We start from the raw sequence: 16,443 nt of genomic DNA on the forward strand, positions 1-16,443 counted from the left end.
GACAGACAGCGCCAAGTCAAGCACAGGTTTTTTTTCAATATTTATTAAACATTCAACAGATTCTTCTTAGACCTTTTCTCTATTCTAGACTCTCTGCTGGGCTTGGGGGTGATAGTGGAAAATAAAAACATATAAAGCCTCTATAATCACAAATATGCTAAGATTAAGAGAGGAGAAGCATGGGTAGCTCTGAGGGAGCTGAGCAGGAGGAGTCAATTGGTTGTGTGTAGATGTGGTTGTGGATGTGGATGGAAGGGAAGAAAAGGCAGGCTCCTTGGAGAAAGCAATCTTTAACCTAAGATCTGCATCATGTGTAATTCTACAAACTATTTAGGAAGTATCATCATCAGGTCTTGGCAATAAATTCACAGACTAAGGAGATGATGTAGAGGGAAATATTAAGTAACTTCCTAAGTTCCTATCTTGTATAGTGTTGCCATTTCTTGGAGATGACAGGTCAGTGCAGGAAGATAGTGAAGTTTGCTTTAAAATTTAAAGACTAATTAACACCAATTGCAAAGGGAGCACTTATGTGGGTAGCTACCAGCTTCCTACAAAAATAGTTTCAAAGGTTGCTCTAAATAATGAAGGATGGTCATATCTATTTTCCTGAAGGGTATATGTTTATGTTTATGTAAGGTTTATGTTCCTGAGAACAGAGAATATGACTAAAACAAAATGAATGAATAAATGAAAAGCTGCTGTCTTCACAGGGTCTAGGAAAGTGATGAGGGTCCTTCACAGGCATAAACAAATTTGTGTCTTACACTGCGTTGCCAGATGAATAGTGTTCAGGGTGGGGAAATGGATAGCATAGTCTACTCTGCATTCTTAGACTATTGCTTCTCAAATCCTTGTTGGCTACCTAGCAGCTTTAGCGTCTCAAGGCGGCTTGCTAGAAATGAAGAATCTAGGGCCTCATCCAACCTAATGAATCCAAATCTGCATCTTAACAAGACCTCCCAGTGATAGGAATGAGCACTAAATTTAAGAAGCACTATTCTAGGCCGTGCTTAAAATCTTTCTTTGGTTCACAGTATGACTCTCTTAAGAAAATCTGAGTCATCTGGAAAAATTTGAAGACAGTGAGGAAACTTGACATATCACAAGGAACAGGAATGTTTAGCCAAGAGATAGGAAAATGTACAAAGAATACAGCTTTTTTCTTCAAACTACTCAAGGTCTATCATGTGAATTCAAGCATTAAAAATAGGACCAATGAGGAAAGCAAAAACAAAAAATAAGAAATGTATTTTAGCTCAATATAAAGCAGAATCCCTAAGGGAAAAATGTATCTAAATATTTAAGAGAGATGATGGTGGTGCTATCTGTAAATCCTCTAACTCTAGAGATAAAGAGAAAAGGAAAGAAAGAAGAAATCCAATATTATTTATTTTGTCAACTATTATTAGCCATGTACTTCATTGTTTCCCACTTTCCTGGATGTCTGCCTGTTAATCATTACAGAAGATAAAAAGCAAACAAAACCTAGTGCAAACAGCAAAAGATGAAACACTGGAAGCCCAGGCTGGTTTCATGAACCCTGTTGGCTTGATTCCATGGCAGTAGAATGGCCATGGTGAGCTTTGCTCCTCCATTTCACTGCTGGTATCTGGTGTTTTGTCTTGAGACCCTCATCCCTCTTTCTTGACGCTAATCACCACATTTTTCACCTAATTTTTATCTTTATTTCCTACATGTGGATGCACAGGTTCTCTTCCATTTTATTGGCTGGCAATTTTGAAATCCTTAAGTGGTAACGGGATTCGAGCATGGCTGATGTTGGCCATTCCACCTGTCTGAGCTGGAAACGGTGTCAGGAATGGGGAGGTCTGCAAGGGTAAGCTTCAGGGCATTTGTCAGCCTCAGGCACACTGATAATGCCTTTCTTCTCTGTGAGATTTCCTTCTGAAAGAAGAGTCTTTCTGTATGTCAGACCTCAAAAGTGTCCTGCATGAAATAACACAGAGACATGAATCACTGGTTGCTCTCTTATTACCAGGACTCATTACCTGAATAATAGGGGGTTTATAGTAAATATGCACAATGGTGTTTACAGTAAGTTGACCAGGAAGCATGTGGAACGTCCATGTTACAAACTGTCACAAGTGTCATTAAAGAAGCAATGACCTTGTAAAAATCAAGTAGAAAATAGAGAGCAAGCACTGATTTTTTTTCTTGTTCTCCTAATTCATGCTTCTGACTCTGAAACGGAATGTACAAATTTTTACTATAGCCTAATTATTCTAATACAATTCATGAGAGATTTCTTGCAGCAATTCAATAGTGAAAGAACTTCTCAACTCTAGGGATCCCAGCTTTGGTCTACGTTGCATTGTTATGTACATTTTTTCTCAGTAGCTCCTTCACTACCTCATCACCTGAGAGGATCAAAGTTCTGTCCTTTGAAGATTAATGAGAAGGGAAGAAAGAAAGTACCCGATACTTGACGTTATCTCCTGTGTGCTGGGAACCTTAAGCATATTTTATTTCATTCTCACAGAGGCATGACAATGAAGCATTATTATCACATTTTATAGTTGAAGAAACTGAGCCACAGGGATGTGAACTTCTGCTCACTCTGGCATGTTGTATACATGTTGGACTTTTAATCTTCTCAATAGTGCTGTGAGAACAAGATCATTATCTCCATTTTGTAGACAAAAAGATAATTGATATAGGTGGTTAAAAATGTCCATTTTTGACCTATTTGAGTCTCAGTTACATATTTTAAAGGGTTTCTCATTCTTGACAGTATGGACATTTTGGACCGAACGATTCTCTGTTGTGGAGACTGTCCTATGCATTGTGGGATTCTTAGCAGCATCCTTGGCATCTACTGGTATTAGATGCCCTTAGCACTCCCCCTGCTTCCTGACAATGGTGACAACAAAAAGACACTGCAAGATATTCCCTAAGGAGCAAACTCACCCCCAGGTAAGAGCACCAATGTGTAAGGATATACATTGCAAAGTAGTGACAACCCTGGGACTCTAGTAGAGATCCAAAAGACCACAAATCCCTTGATCACTTAGTCATTACTAATGAATAGTAATTACACCTAACATTTATTAGTGCATATTATAAGGTGGATAGTATTACTCCTTTTTCACAGATAGGGAAAGTGAGGCACAGAAGGTTGAGTCATTTCGTAAGGTTGAAGGCCTATAAGTGATGTAGCGGGGCTTATACCTCAAATACCAGGAGGTTAACTCATTCCTATACACCCCACAGCCTCGTCCTCATACGTAGACCTTTTTGCTGACCTTCCCAGCAGTCATTCCCAACCCCTTCTGTCTTGCAGGAAGAGCCAACATTCCATGAGAGAGCCTGTCAATATCAGATGCTAGATTTCCCTCTCCTCACAGCTGGGCCATACGTCGCTGATCCATCCGGAGTAATGGGTTTGGTTAAGTTGATGGTATGGCTGCTGGTGGTGGACATTCTGGCAAAGTTTTCCTCTTGGTTCCAAGAGAGAGATATTGTAAGGGAGTCCTCTCCTTTCCCTACCATTTGGACTCTGAGACATGGCATTTATTATGATGATGACAGCAAAGTCAGAGCGTGAAAGCCAGGGCTTTAAAGATGGGCAGAAGAATAATATCACTGAGAACCCAACTGACCTGGGACTACCTACCTCCAAACGTCTATTTTGAGATAATAACACCTTCTATTGATTAAGTCACTCGCAGTTGGGCATTATTTCGTTTGCAGCTGAAATCACCTTAACTTACATGCTCCCAATAAGCAAACCCTTTGGATATTGTTTATTTCAGCCACTTTTAGAACTCAGGTGCAGCAGGTTTAATCATATTGCTCAGTTCCTGACACATGACCCCCTCTCGTGGTAGCTATGTCTTTATTCTTTTTACCCCCATTTTCCACTCCCATTCCACAAGCAACAAATCTGAAGAATTTGATGGATATTTTTTACTATATGCATTTATGTCAAAAGTCAAATGGTTTTTTGTTTGCATGTGTCACTAATTTGTATAATAAAAATAAAATGAGTAATAACTAGTATTACAGAGCATTACCATGTCCCAGGCATTTAGCTAAGTGCTTTTCATGCACTGAGTCATTTAACACTCACAACAACCCTGTAAGATAGGCACTATCATTATCCAAACCTTATGGATGAAGAAACTGAGGCAAGGAGAGGCACAAATGACATTGAATGATAGATCTCATTCTTCTTATTACATTTTTCAATCAGCACTTTGAGTTCTAGGTCTACCCTCACTGGGGTCTGTGCATATATTGTGTTGATTATGGAATGGTATTCCAGTATGTGCATCCTCCACATGGACTCCTAGATGGCCTCCAAATTTCTGCCATCAAAGACAAAGGAACATTGAATGTCCTTATCCAGGTTCACTAATAGATCCTTATCTATAGGATAGATAGAAAGCTACATATCCAGGAGTAGAACCGGAGGTTCACAATGAACACACACTATTTACTATTTTTTTTTAAATAATTTTATTTATTTATTTTTTCCCCCAAAGCCCCAGTAGATAGTTGTATGTCATAGCTGCACATCCTTCTAGTTGTTGTATGTGGGACGTGGCCTCAGCATGGCGGGAGAAGTGCTGCGTTGGTGCACGCCTGGGATCTGAACCCGGGCCGCCAGCAGCGGAGCGCGTGCACTTAACCGCTAAGCCACTGGGCCGGCCCCACACACTATTTACTTTGAGTAAAGTATGTAACCTGATTATGCCTCTCATTGGCTGTGCTAGACTTCATGACCAGCAAACATGCATGAGGGTTCTTATATCCCCATATCCCTGACAATATATGGGGGCATTATACTTAAAACATTATAACTTTTGTCAAACTATTAATACTAAAGTATTACTAAAGATATTACTAAAGATATTTCTCATTATGTTTACATTTCCATTTTTCTAAATACTAATAAATTTGAGCATCTTCCTATGATTTATAGTGGATGTCTCCTTAAGAATTTATTACCTAAAATATAAGCAGCATATCCCCCTCCTTTGCTAAAGATGCACACCATTTTCATTTTACACTATGACCAAGTGGGAAAACTCTTTCATATGTTAAATATCAATAACTTATTTGCAAGCTATCAATAGATGAGATAGATTCGATAGTAAGAAAAATTACAGAATAAAGATAATTCCCATTTTGTTTTTTGGGCTTGGGAAATTAAAATAGAAAATACAGAAAAAGGAACAGGTGTTTCATTGGGGGGTGAGACGTGCCAAGATTATTCTGGTAATTGTTGTGATTAAGATACTTTAGTCATTTGAGTTTCATTTATGTCTCCACTCCTAACTGAAGATCTAATCTATACCCCTGCATAAGGTATGTCAGGGCCTATGCTCCCAAATTGTTCAGTCTGGCATAATTATAATATAAATTCTGGCTCATATAAATATAATGAGCCAGAAGCTTGGAGAACTAACCCAGCTGGGAGATTGAGATTCAGGGGACATTCTTGAGAGGATGATGCTTTAATTTGTCACTTCATCCTACGCTTAATTTAAAAAATAAGAAAGTATCCTTAATTCTACATCCCTATCCTTGCCTATCAACACACACAGACACACACTCACTACATCTATTTTATCATTGCCTCTAACATCTGAGAAAATTACACATGCAAGAGACAGCCAGGTATTTACTACGAGGAACTACAATAAGCTCAGTGGCACTAGGGCACTGAGTGTGAGACAAGCAGAGCGACAGGAGACAGAGATGAGTCGAGCTTTGTGTGTCATGTAAAGGAGCTTGGATTTTATTGTAGAGCTGATGGGGAGCCAGTGCAAAGGTTTAAAAGGGAAGGGATTTGGTCAGAATTGCAACTCAGCAGATGGTGGATTTGAAAGGGACAGGATTAGAGAAAGACAGCGACAACAGTAATTAAGATGAGGAAGAATGAATCTTAAATAGAACAGGGGCAAAAGGCATCGAGAGGAAAGAGTGACTGAGGAAATAGCATCAGCAGGAAATGCCTGGAAATACAAAGAGCTGGAGTAGAGAGAGAGGGAAAGGGAAGAGTGCAAAATGGGTTCTAGCTTCCTGGGAAACACAAATTACAGTGAGAAGAAAAGACACAAGTAGTCTCATTTTCCAAGAAAGTCCACTACTCTATTAGGTCCATCAATCAAGAAGCAAAGAAGCCCTGATACCACAGCAATAAGAGCCAACGCTTCCAACTGCTGAACGAACATGTCCAGGCACTGCTGTGTGTGCTTTACACAGATTAACTCATTTAATCCCTGCAACAACTCTACGATGTAGGTCCTACATTTTACATTGGAGAAAACCAAAGCCCAGAGTTTAGATAACTGGCCAAAAATCACACAGCTGAGATGTGAGTCAAGCACAGGCAGTGTAGTTCCAGAGTCTGTGCTCTTGCTGACTACACCATTCTGCTTAGAGTTCCAGGCTGATAGGCCTGGCTGCACTGTATTAACCCCCTCCACCCGCTACACCCCAGGCAAGCCTCTAGCACCTTCATCCACCTCTCCTCCTTGCTGCTTGTTTCCACCATGGAAAGAGCAGCAACCTGTGCTGAGGCTAAGGCTCCTGGACTGGAGAAGGTATGAAGAGAGAGCTCTATCAGCTTTTGGGCTGTGGTTCAAACACAAATACCTCCTTGCTGTATATCACCAAAGCCTTGACTATAGTCCTCAGAACAACTACCAATGCTGAAGCCACATCTGCAATACATGTTTTTATGGATGCTGTCATTGCGGTGACTTGCTGTCCAACTGCTAAACTGGTACTTTCTCCAGGTGATAGGAGAGAGGCCTAATGTTTCCTCTTTTTTCTTGGAAGAGCGGAAAATGTAATTCGGGGCACATGCCTCTGTCTGGTCAAATCCATTCTCATGTATTAGCTCAGGTGGTAGAGAAGTACAAGCCTTAGAAGCTATGGCTTCTATGGAGAGAGCATTGGGCAACACAGATATAGGAACATGACCAGAATGAGGTTTTTAGATAGTGGCGGCTTCATTCCCTCAGGAGTTCTAGCAATGAGTTCCATTAGCAGAATTGACTAAAAATAATTGGTTACCACCATTTGAAAAAAAGAATCTAAGAGTAGGTATGGACTTGTGAGGATAATATGAGAGGTCAACTTTGGATATTTTGAGTATGAGAAAATCTGGACAGCTATATGGAAATATACAGCTGACACAGAACTCAGGCAAGAGATCTGTGGTGAATTGTGCATTACGAGTTGTATTTTCTATTATGCTAATTTATGTGTATTTTCCATTTTGCTGCTATCATGGTCAATTTTCTTTTATTTCCTTGTGTAAAAAAAGTCAGTGTGTTATATATATATACATTTCAACACGTCAATGATAGATTAACCATGTTCAACAAAGAGAATTTGCAAAGTAAGGAAAAGCACCTTGATAGAGGGGAAGGAGAGGGGTGTATGGAAGAACCTTGAGAAAAACCAGTGTGTAAAGGTTGCATAGTGGAAAAAGAGTTAGCTCAGCAGGCTACAGAAGATTTACTAGAGGGTCCTCATAGGTAGAAAAGTTCAGAGTTTCAAGAATAAAAGTGTGACTGCGAATGTGTGTTAAAGCATGGAGAACAAATAAGAATAGGACCAAAACAAAAAAGTCCCGCTGAATGTAGAAATATTAGGTTGAATGGTTTGCTTAATGATAGCAGTTGACTGCTGATTACTGTGGGTTGGGGAATGAAGGAGAGATGAAGTGACACCATGATGATTAAATCAGAGGGAGCAGTTTGGCATTATTAAAATAATTTGACATTCTTCTGCAGTTTCTCCAATGCAATAAAATAGAACAGAAATAGAAAGCTTGACTACTGACTAGCCAGGAGGAAATATAATAGTCTCTCTCAACAGAAAAAATTATTACCTACCCAGAATATTTGAGAAAATTAAGGAAATTCTATTGTAACTATCAGAATTGAGTAAGATGATTGAATATACATTCTGTACATACACATGTCAATAGTTTTCCCATTCACCAGAATAATTAATCATGTACTACAGTGGAAAATTAGCCTAATCAAAGTAGCACCATAAATGTAAATTACTCAAGATTTACCATAATAAGAAATAGATCGATGAAGATATTTTAAAAATATATGAGACTTCTGCTTTCAAGATGGTATAGACATACTTTTCCATATTCCTCCTGATAAAGACAATTGACTCAGAAAGGTCAAGAGAAGAAGGCAGACCAGGTAGAGACCTCAGTACATGAGGAATGACATGGTGGTGAATTCCTTGAGTATTCTTTTTGCCTCATATATCCCAAACTTGGAGCTGAAAAAGACAACAACCTAGAAATGGTAATGTGGAAAAAAAAAGCCTCACCTAAAGCCTGCTCTCTCTAGCCAAAAAACAGGAAAGGGGCAGCCTAACCCTTTTTAGACAACTGATGTGCTCCAGCCAAAACCCACATAACCTATTCTCCACCCACACCAGCCAAGGCCAAGTGGAGAGCTTACACTTCCACCATTGCGAAGCTCTAATGAGGCACTCCAATAACTCTGTGTGGAATCAAAGAAGACCAAATAGGTATCTGGTATATTTATCTCCATCAGCTTCAAATAACTGCTCCTCCATAGTGTCAATGGAGACTATGTGAGGACACTGGGCTTCTACCATATCTGGCAGTAAGAAGGTGCCTCTGTCCCTGCAAACTATGATGATGTCAGAGGAGACAGAGTGGAGAGTCAGAACTTTCACCATCACCCAAAGGGTAAGAAGGCCATCTTCCATGCAGTGTCAGTGGGGACACCTTGAGTGGCAATGGAGGTTGAGTGGGGACCCTAGACTTCTACCTCCATGTAGAAGTAATGAGGAGGCACACTTCCTTCTGCCAGCATAGTGTCTGAAAAAAAAATCAGCTAAAACAAAAAATTCAAATAAGATACAGGGTCTCATGAGTTAATGCAAAAATGTCCAAATTTCTATTGGAAATCACTTGTCCTACCAACAACCAGGGAGATCTCAACCTGAATGAAAAAGACAATCAATAGATGTCAACAGCAACATGATAGAGATGTTAGAACTATTGGACAAAAATTTTAAAGCAGTCATGATAAAAATGCTTCAACGAGAATTATGAATATGTTTGAGACAAATTAAACAAATAGAATGTTTCATCAAAGAAACTTAAAATCTCAGTACAGAAATAAAAGAGATAAAGAGGAACTGAATAGAAATTTTAGAACTGAAAAATAAAATAATCAAAATAAAAATCTCTATGGATAGACCTAAGAGTAGAATGGAGGAGAGAAAGGAAAGGATAAGTGAACTGGAAGATAAAACAGTAGAAATGACCAAATCTGACCAATTGAGAGAAAATAGACTGGAAAAAGTTAATAGAGCCTCAGAGACCTCTGGGAATATAACAGAGAATCTAAGATTCATACCCCATAGCCCTGGAAGGAGAGGAGAAAGAAAGTGGGTCTGAAAAAGTACTAGAAGATATAATGGCAGAAAACTTCCCAAATTCGGCAAGAAACGTAAATATACAGATTCAAGTAGCTAAGCAAAATCTAAGCAGGGTAATCTCCCCAGAATATACACCATGACACTCATAATTAAACTTCTAAAAATTAAACACAGAGAAAAAATCTTAACAACAGTTAGAGAAAACAGTACATACCCGTCGAGGAAAAACGATTGAAATAAAGGCAGATTTTTCATTAGAAACCATAGGACCCAGAGGAAGTGGAACAAAATTTTTGAGTACTGAAAGAAAAAAAAAAAAAAAAAACCTGTCCACCCAGATACTTCTACCCAGCAAAAATATCCTTCAGGAATGATGACAAAATCAAGACATTTTTAGATGAAGGAAAAGTAAGAGAATTTGTTGCCAGCATACCTTTCCTAAATTAATAGCTAAAGGAAATTTCCTAAACAAAAAGGAAATGATAAAAGAAGAAAACTTGGAAATCAGGAAGAAAGAAAAAACAAGATAAACAAAATATGGGCAAATACAACCAGCTTTCCTTTTCTTGAGTTTCTAAATTATGTTTGACAGTTAAGTAAAATCTGTCTGATGCAGTTCTAACTATACGTAGAGGAGGTTATTAAGGCAATAATATTATAAATGGGCAAAGGGAAAGAGACGAAAAAGGAGATAAGTTTTCTATATTTAATTCCAACTGGCAAAATGATAATATCAGTAGACTGTGATAAGTTATGTATACATAATGTAATACCTAGAACAACCAGGTAAAAAGCTATACAAAACATACACTCAAACATTCAAGGAGGCAGGAAAAAGAAAAAAGAGGAAGAAAAGACTAAAATAACTAATGAAAAAAAATGGCAGACTTAAGCCTTAATATATTGATAATGGTAGTTAATGTAAAGGGCATAAATACACCAATTAAAGGCAAAAATTGCCATAGTGGGATAAAAAAATTGACAGACCTTTAGCTAGGCTAACTAAGAAAAAAGAGAAGAGACTTAAATACATAAATTTGGAAATGAAAGAGGAGGACAATACAACTGATGCTACAGAAATACACAGGATCATGACTACTATGAATAATTATAGCCAACAAATTGAAAACCTAGAAGAAATTGAAAACTTCCTAGAAACATACAATCTGCCAAGACTGACTCAAGAAGAAATACAAAATCTGAACAGACCAATAATAAGTATCAGATATTTGCCAAATTGCTTTCCATTTTGGGTTATATCAACGCATGCTCACACCACCAATGGAAAAAAAATGGTTGGAAGGGTATAAAACCAAATTAGTATTACACTTTTTCCTCCCCTAATTGGATAACTGATACTTTTTAAAAGTTTCCTGTTGTATTTTGTTTTCTGTCAAGAGAAGAGGATGTGTGAAGGAACAATTTGTGTCCTTGCTCTGTGTTTTCCCTTCCCAATCTATCTACCTCCACCTCCTTCCCCACTCATGCCCTATCTTCACACTTTTTAAAGTGGGTTTTAATTTTTTTTATTATTCTTATCTGGCCCTTTTATTCAGAGTGGAAGTGGAAATGCATTTTGAAGTCGATACAGATTCCTACCTTTGTGAAAACCTGCACTCATTGAAGAGATTGATGTTTGTTGAGAAGACAGTCCTTCTGAGAGAAATAAGGAGCAAGTGGCTCTTTGTGCAATGAAAGGAGAGTGCTACAGGGGGCATCAAACTGAAGGGGAAGACACCACAGCTCCTTGGTGCCAGCTCTTTGGCAAGAAAGCAAGATTTCAGAGGCAATGAATACACAACGGTCAAGGAGAGGTGGACCAGAGGCACAGGGGATCCTGGCATCTCCAAAGGATCCTGTGACACAAATATGGTTCAAAATGGCCCAGGTGGCAATGTTGAAGTGACACAGACTGGAACAATATCTACCTCAAGAATTTCCAATGAGCACTGGTAACCACCAAAGAGAGGGAATTCTCCAAACTATTGATGCTCTACTAGACCCCAGGGCATTGTCAGGTCTTGGGAGGATTTTGGGTCCCAATAATGACAAAACAGTTAACCTGCATTTGTTTAGTGATATGTAGAGGGAGCTCGGAATCATAACTAAAGTATTTTGTGAAGCTGTTTCACACGTAAAAGGTAGAAAACTCATTAAAAGCAGATGTTAGTGCCCGTCTTCCTTTTCCCTACAAGTGGCTATCGGAGTTTCCTGCCAACAGAAGACTGTGCATGCACATCTCGTGACGAAAACACTGTACCTAGTGTCAGCTAATTATTAGACTGGTGAAAAAGGCACAAAAAAGAAGGGTTCTGTTTGGAAATTATGTTCAGAGGTCGATATTTTAATGAATAACACTTTAAGAATTCCATTTCCGAATTCTGAAATTGCTCCCCTTTATCTGTCTGATCCAAGTTGTGTTTGCACTGGGCACATAAGTGTTGTTTGTCCTACGGGGACAGTGACAGAGTTAAGATCTTTCTTTGCTTTAGGGTATTGTTCCTTTATTACTCAAAGAGAGTATTCACCACATAAGTAAAGATTTTCTTGAAGATGGGGGTAGACACTGAATGTGTAGATATTGACCCATTTCTCTAAACCTTTCAGCAGTTAATGTGATTGTGAAACCCCAGGACAGGCTTCAGGGAAATCCATAGAAATTTTGTTTTCATCATCCAATAGATGCTTGAGGAAGATGATTCATCTCCTCTTAGTCTAGTCCCTCAGGTCTGTCTTTAAAAAGAGATACCGTCTAGCGAAATTGGAGTTACTTTTGTCTTATTCAGTCTTGGCTCAATTTTCTCAGTAACTGCTTTGAGATATCTGGTGAAAATACAACTACCATTTCTTGAAAAATGCTATAAATGGATTATTCATTTTTAGTTGGAAAACAAAATGTAATGTGTCCAAAGCACTAGAAAAAGCAGAATTCTGTTTATTTGGAAGGTACAAATTGAGAAAATAGGTATTTTTTTCTAAAGCACGAATAAGACGTATGTTGATCTGTGAATAAATAAGTACTTTCCAGTAATGGCTAAGTAGCTATATTTGAGCATCTTTATAGAACAACAAAAAGAAAATGAAACTGCTTCCAAAATTGATTTCTGCTCCGTTTCTGTTTCTGCGTTAATTATTTTCCTGTGTGCACTTGCTGCAGCACCACACAGCTGACAGACCAGAGCGACATGGAAGATGCTGTTGGTATCCCACCAGAGCCTGTGGACAAGGCTGCACCCATCTGACAGCTGCCATAAGTCCTGGTTGCTGAGGACTCACAACTGTCTCCTTTCTCTGGAGCACCTCCCCCCACCTCCCCCACCTCTGGGCCCCGAATTGTGCAGGAGGCGTCCCACAGCTAAAGGTTGCCTGCTCTGAGAATACAAAATGCTGGACCTTTTGCCTCAGGTGGAGACCCAGATCCAGAGGTCCCTGTGTATCAGGATTTTCTAGATTACCTGAGACCATACCCTTGCTCAAATCTTTCCCCTTCCCTCCACCACTTTCCTCACTCCCGAATAGATTTTCCCTAAAAAATACCCCTTTAATAAATGATGTGCAACCAATCCGTTTCTCGGGCTCCAGTTCTAGGCAACTAGAGTTAGCATGCTGTATGTTCAAGATGAGTAGGGATTTTAAGAAGAACAAGGTGGAGAAAAACATTTTGTGTAAAGAAACAGCAGATGTATAAGTTCAGAGCCAAAAAAAAAAAAAAAAAGCCTAAAGCTTCCAAGCTCAGGAAGGTGCCATTTGGAACTTACAGTGTTAAATGGAGGGAGGGCAGGAAGCAGGGTCCTGATGAGATGCAAGTCTGTAAAGATGGGCTCCAGTGGTTCATGAGGGTCCTCGTCCTCCGTAGAAGCCCACAGAGGCCTGTGCTGGGGTCTGGAGTTGCAGCTAATCCAAACACCTTACGTAAGAGCTAAATCCTCCCTTCCTGGTGATTCCCTGTGCTTTTCCTTCTTTCATGTGTGGGTGTCAGTGCGTAACTGCAACAGTCACAGGGTTACAGCCTATTATGGTATCCTAAGGCCAAAGGGGTCATCAGCTTTTTTGTGACACGCACAACTCAGAACCAACACACCACTCTCCTTCACCGTTTGCCCAGATCATTCTGACACTGGTGTCTGATAGTAACATGCATGTCCGTGAGACAAATCCAAAGTACTGGATATAAATATAAGACAGGGGAGTCATTGTCCAGAATGTAAATAATAAGCTCTTCTAAGTACCTAAGACACCCTTTGACTGTCATTGAACAAGCCCCCAAAATGTCTTGAACTTTCATGTTACCTGCAACGCACCCCACTCAGTGAAATTTTATGTGTATTGCTTACATCCAATTCTCACAACTCTTCCTCCTGGGAGCTCTCTGTGGAGCCCGAATGAGCAATTATAGGAGAAGCTGACCTGTGACCTTCTTCTCAGGTCTGAGCAGTGGCCATCTGTCCAGTTTGAGAACTGGCTGGGAAATTCTGTGGTTGAGGCAATAAGTTTTGAATCACAGACTAGACCAAATTATAAAGATCATATCAACTGTTTGCAAAGGTTGGGCATTGGGGGTAACAAATCCGAGCCTGTGTACCAGCTAGTCAATCTGAAGTATTTACAAATGCCGCAACAGGCAGTTCTATGCCATAGAGATATTGAGCGGAGTAGAGCCAGATCTGCCTCTAATTTACTTAATCGGGTCACCCTCCAGAGTACTGATGGGTAGTGGAGGCTGCAGAGATCGGAGCCAGGCAGTGGCTCCTCATCCACGTCTCTAAACTCTACCCTTTCTATCTTGCATTTTTATTGTAGTACATTTTTCTAATTATGATAATAATACATGATGAAAGCAGAAAAATTGTAAAACACAGTACATCAGAGAGGAAAGGAAATCCATACTAATAATGCCCATACCAACAATGGTGATGGTTTACATTGACAAATTAGGACATTTTGATGTAGCTGATTTGATGCAGTCATTTTTGTGTGTGTGAGGAAGATTAGCCCTGAGCTAACATCCGTGCCCATCTTCATCTACTTGATATGTAGGACGCTGCCACAGCATGGCTTGACAAGTGGTGCATAGGTCTGCACCTGGGATCTGAATCCGCGAACCCTGGGCCACCGAAGCAGAGTGCATGAACTTAACCACTATGCCACCAGGCAGGCCCTGATGCAGTCACTTTTGCAGGGCTTTTTTACTGCCGGAGACTTTGTGAAGAAGCCCTCGTGATGCAAGTGTTTTGCTGGAACCTCACAAAAACAGCTGCCTTAAAATGTGAAAGTCATGTGTGCCATAAATAGTGCCATAGAGAGATGTGGTCTTTTTTTTTTCCCAGATGAAAAGTAGCTTTATTTTATTCTCTGATTTGATAGATAATATACAATTGTATAGAAAATTCAAACAAAATAGAAAATATAAAGAGGGAAATACAAATAGCTCTCAATACAGTTATTTAGGCTGATATTCATCATTTAAGTTTTTGTGAGGATTCATTCAGGGTTTTTTCAGCAAACATCCACACACCGAGTTGTGTATATATAAAGCATAAATATATACATATATCTTTATCTACATATATCTTCATACTATACATCAATGGTTCATAACTGGGGACTATGCTCCCCTCAACTATCCAACTGAGAATCAGTGACTCAGTGAGCCAATTTATTTATTTATTTATTTATTTATCTATCTATCTATTTATTTATTTATTTATTTTGCTGAGGAAGATTAGCCCTGAGCTATCATCTGTTGCCAATCTTCCTTTATTTTATGTGTGGGTGGCCACCACAGTACGGCCAGTGAGGATTGGTGTAGGCCCACACCCAGCAACCAAACCCAGGCCACTGAAGCAGAGCACAGTGAACTTAACCACTAGGCCACCAGGGCCAGCCCCATCAGTGAGCCACTTTTAATTGTGGACTGTGTAAAAGCTCTCATGATCTATGACAGCTAAAATCGAAGAACGTTGTCTACATCCTGCTCTGTAATTAGAATTTATACTCAGTGATCTTTAGACCTCTCCACGTCAATGAATAGATTACCCATTTTTAAGCCTATATATTCGTTCATTATATGGCTATACTTTAATTTATTTAACCACTATTCCTCTGATGAACATTGTGGTTGTTTTCATTTCCTCTCCCTCCCATTATTAATAGTGCATGGAAGAAATTTTTTTAATTTATTTTTTAAATTTTATTATTTTTTTTTTTATTGAGGTAACATTGGTTTATAATAACATTTAAATTTCAGGTGTACATCATTATATTTGGATTTCTGTGTAGACTATATCATGTTCACTACCCAAAGTCTAATTACCATCTGTCACTCTACACACGTGCTCTTTTACTTCTTTTGCCCTGCCCCTACTCCTAATCCTCTGGTAGCCACCAATCTATTCTCTATATCTTTGTGTTTCTTTGTTGTTGTTGTTGTCTTTATTTTCCACATATGAGTGAAATCATATGGTATTTGGCTTTCTCCATCTGACTTATTTCACTTAGTATAATGCCCTCAAAGTCCATCCACGTTGTCACAAATGGCAAGACTTCATCTTTTTTTATGGCTGAGTAGTATTCCATTGTATATACATACCACATCTTCTTTATCCATTCATCTGTTGATGGGAGCTTAGGTTGTTTCCAAGCCTTGGCTATTGTGAATAATGCTGCAATGAACATCAGAGTGCATGTATCTTTTCATATTAATGTTTTTGTGTTCCTTGGATAAATATCCAGTAGTGAGACAGCTGGGTCATACGGTATTTCTATTCTTAATTTTTTGAGTAATCTCCATACTGTTTTCCACAGTGGCTGCACCAGTTTACATTCCCACCAGCAGTGTACAAGTGTTCCCTTTTCTCCACATCCTCTCCAACACTTGTTATTTCTTGTCTTTTTATTAATAGCCATTCTGATGGGCATGAAGTGATATCTCATTATAGTTTTGATTTGCATTTCCCTAATAATTAGTAATGGTGAACATCTTTTGATGTGCCTATGTGTGTCTTTTGATGTGCAAATGTG

The sequence above is a fragment of the Ceratotherium simum genome, chromosome 6 (assembly GCF_057802395.1).
Source record: "Ceratotherium simum simum isolate JZ-2026a chromosome 6, ASM5780239v1, whole genome shotgun sequence".
NCBI classification, from domain to species: domain Eukaryota; kingdom Metazoa; phylum Chordata; class Mammalia; order Perissodactyla; family Rhinocerotidae; genus Ceratotherium; species Ceratotherium simum.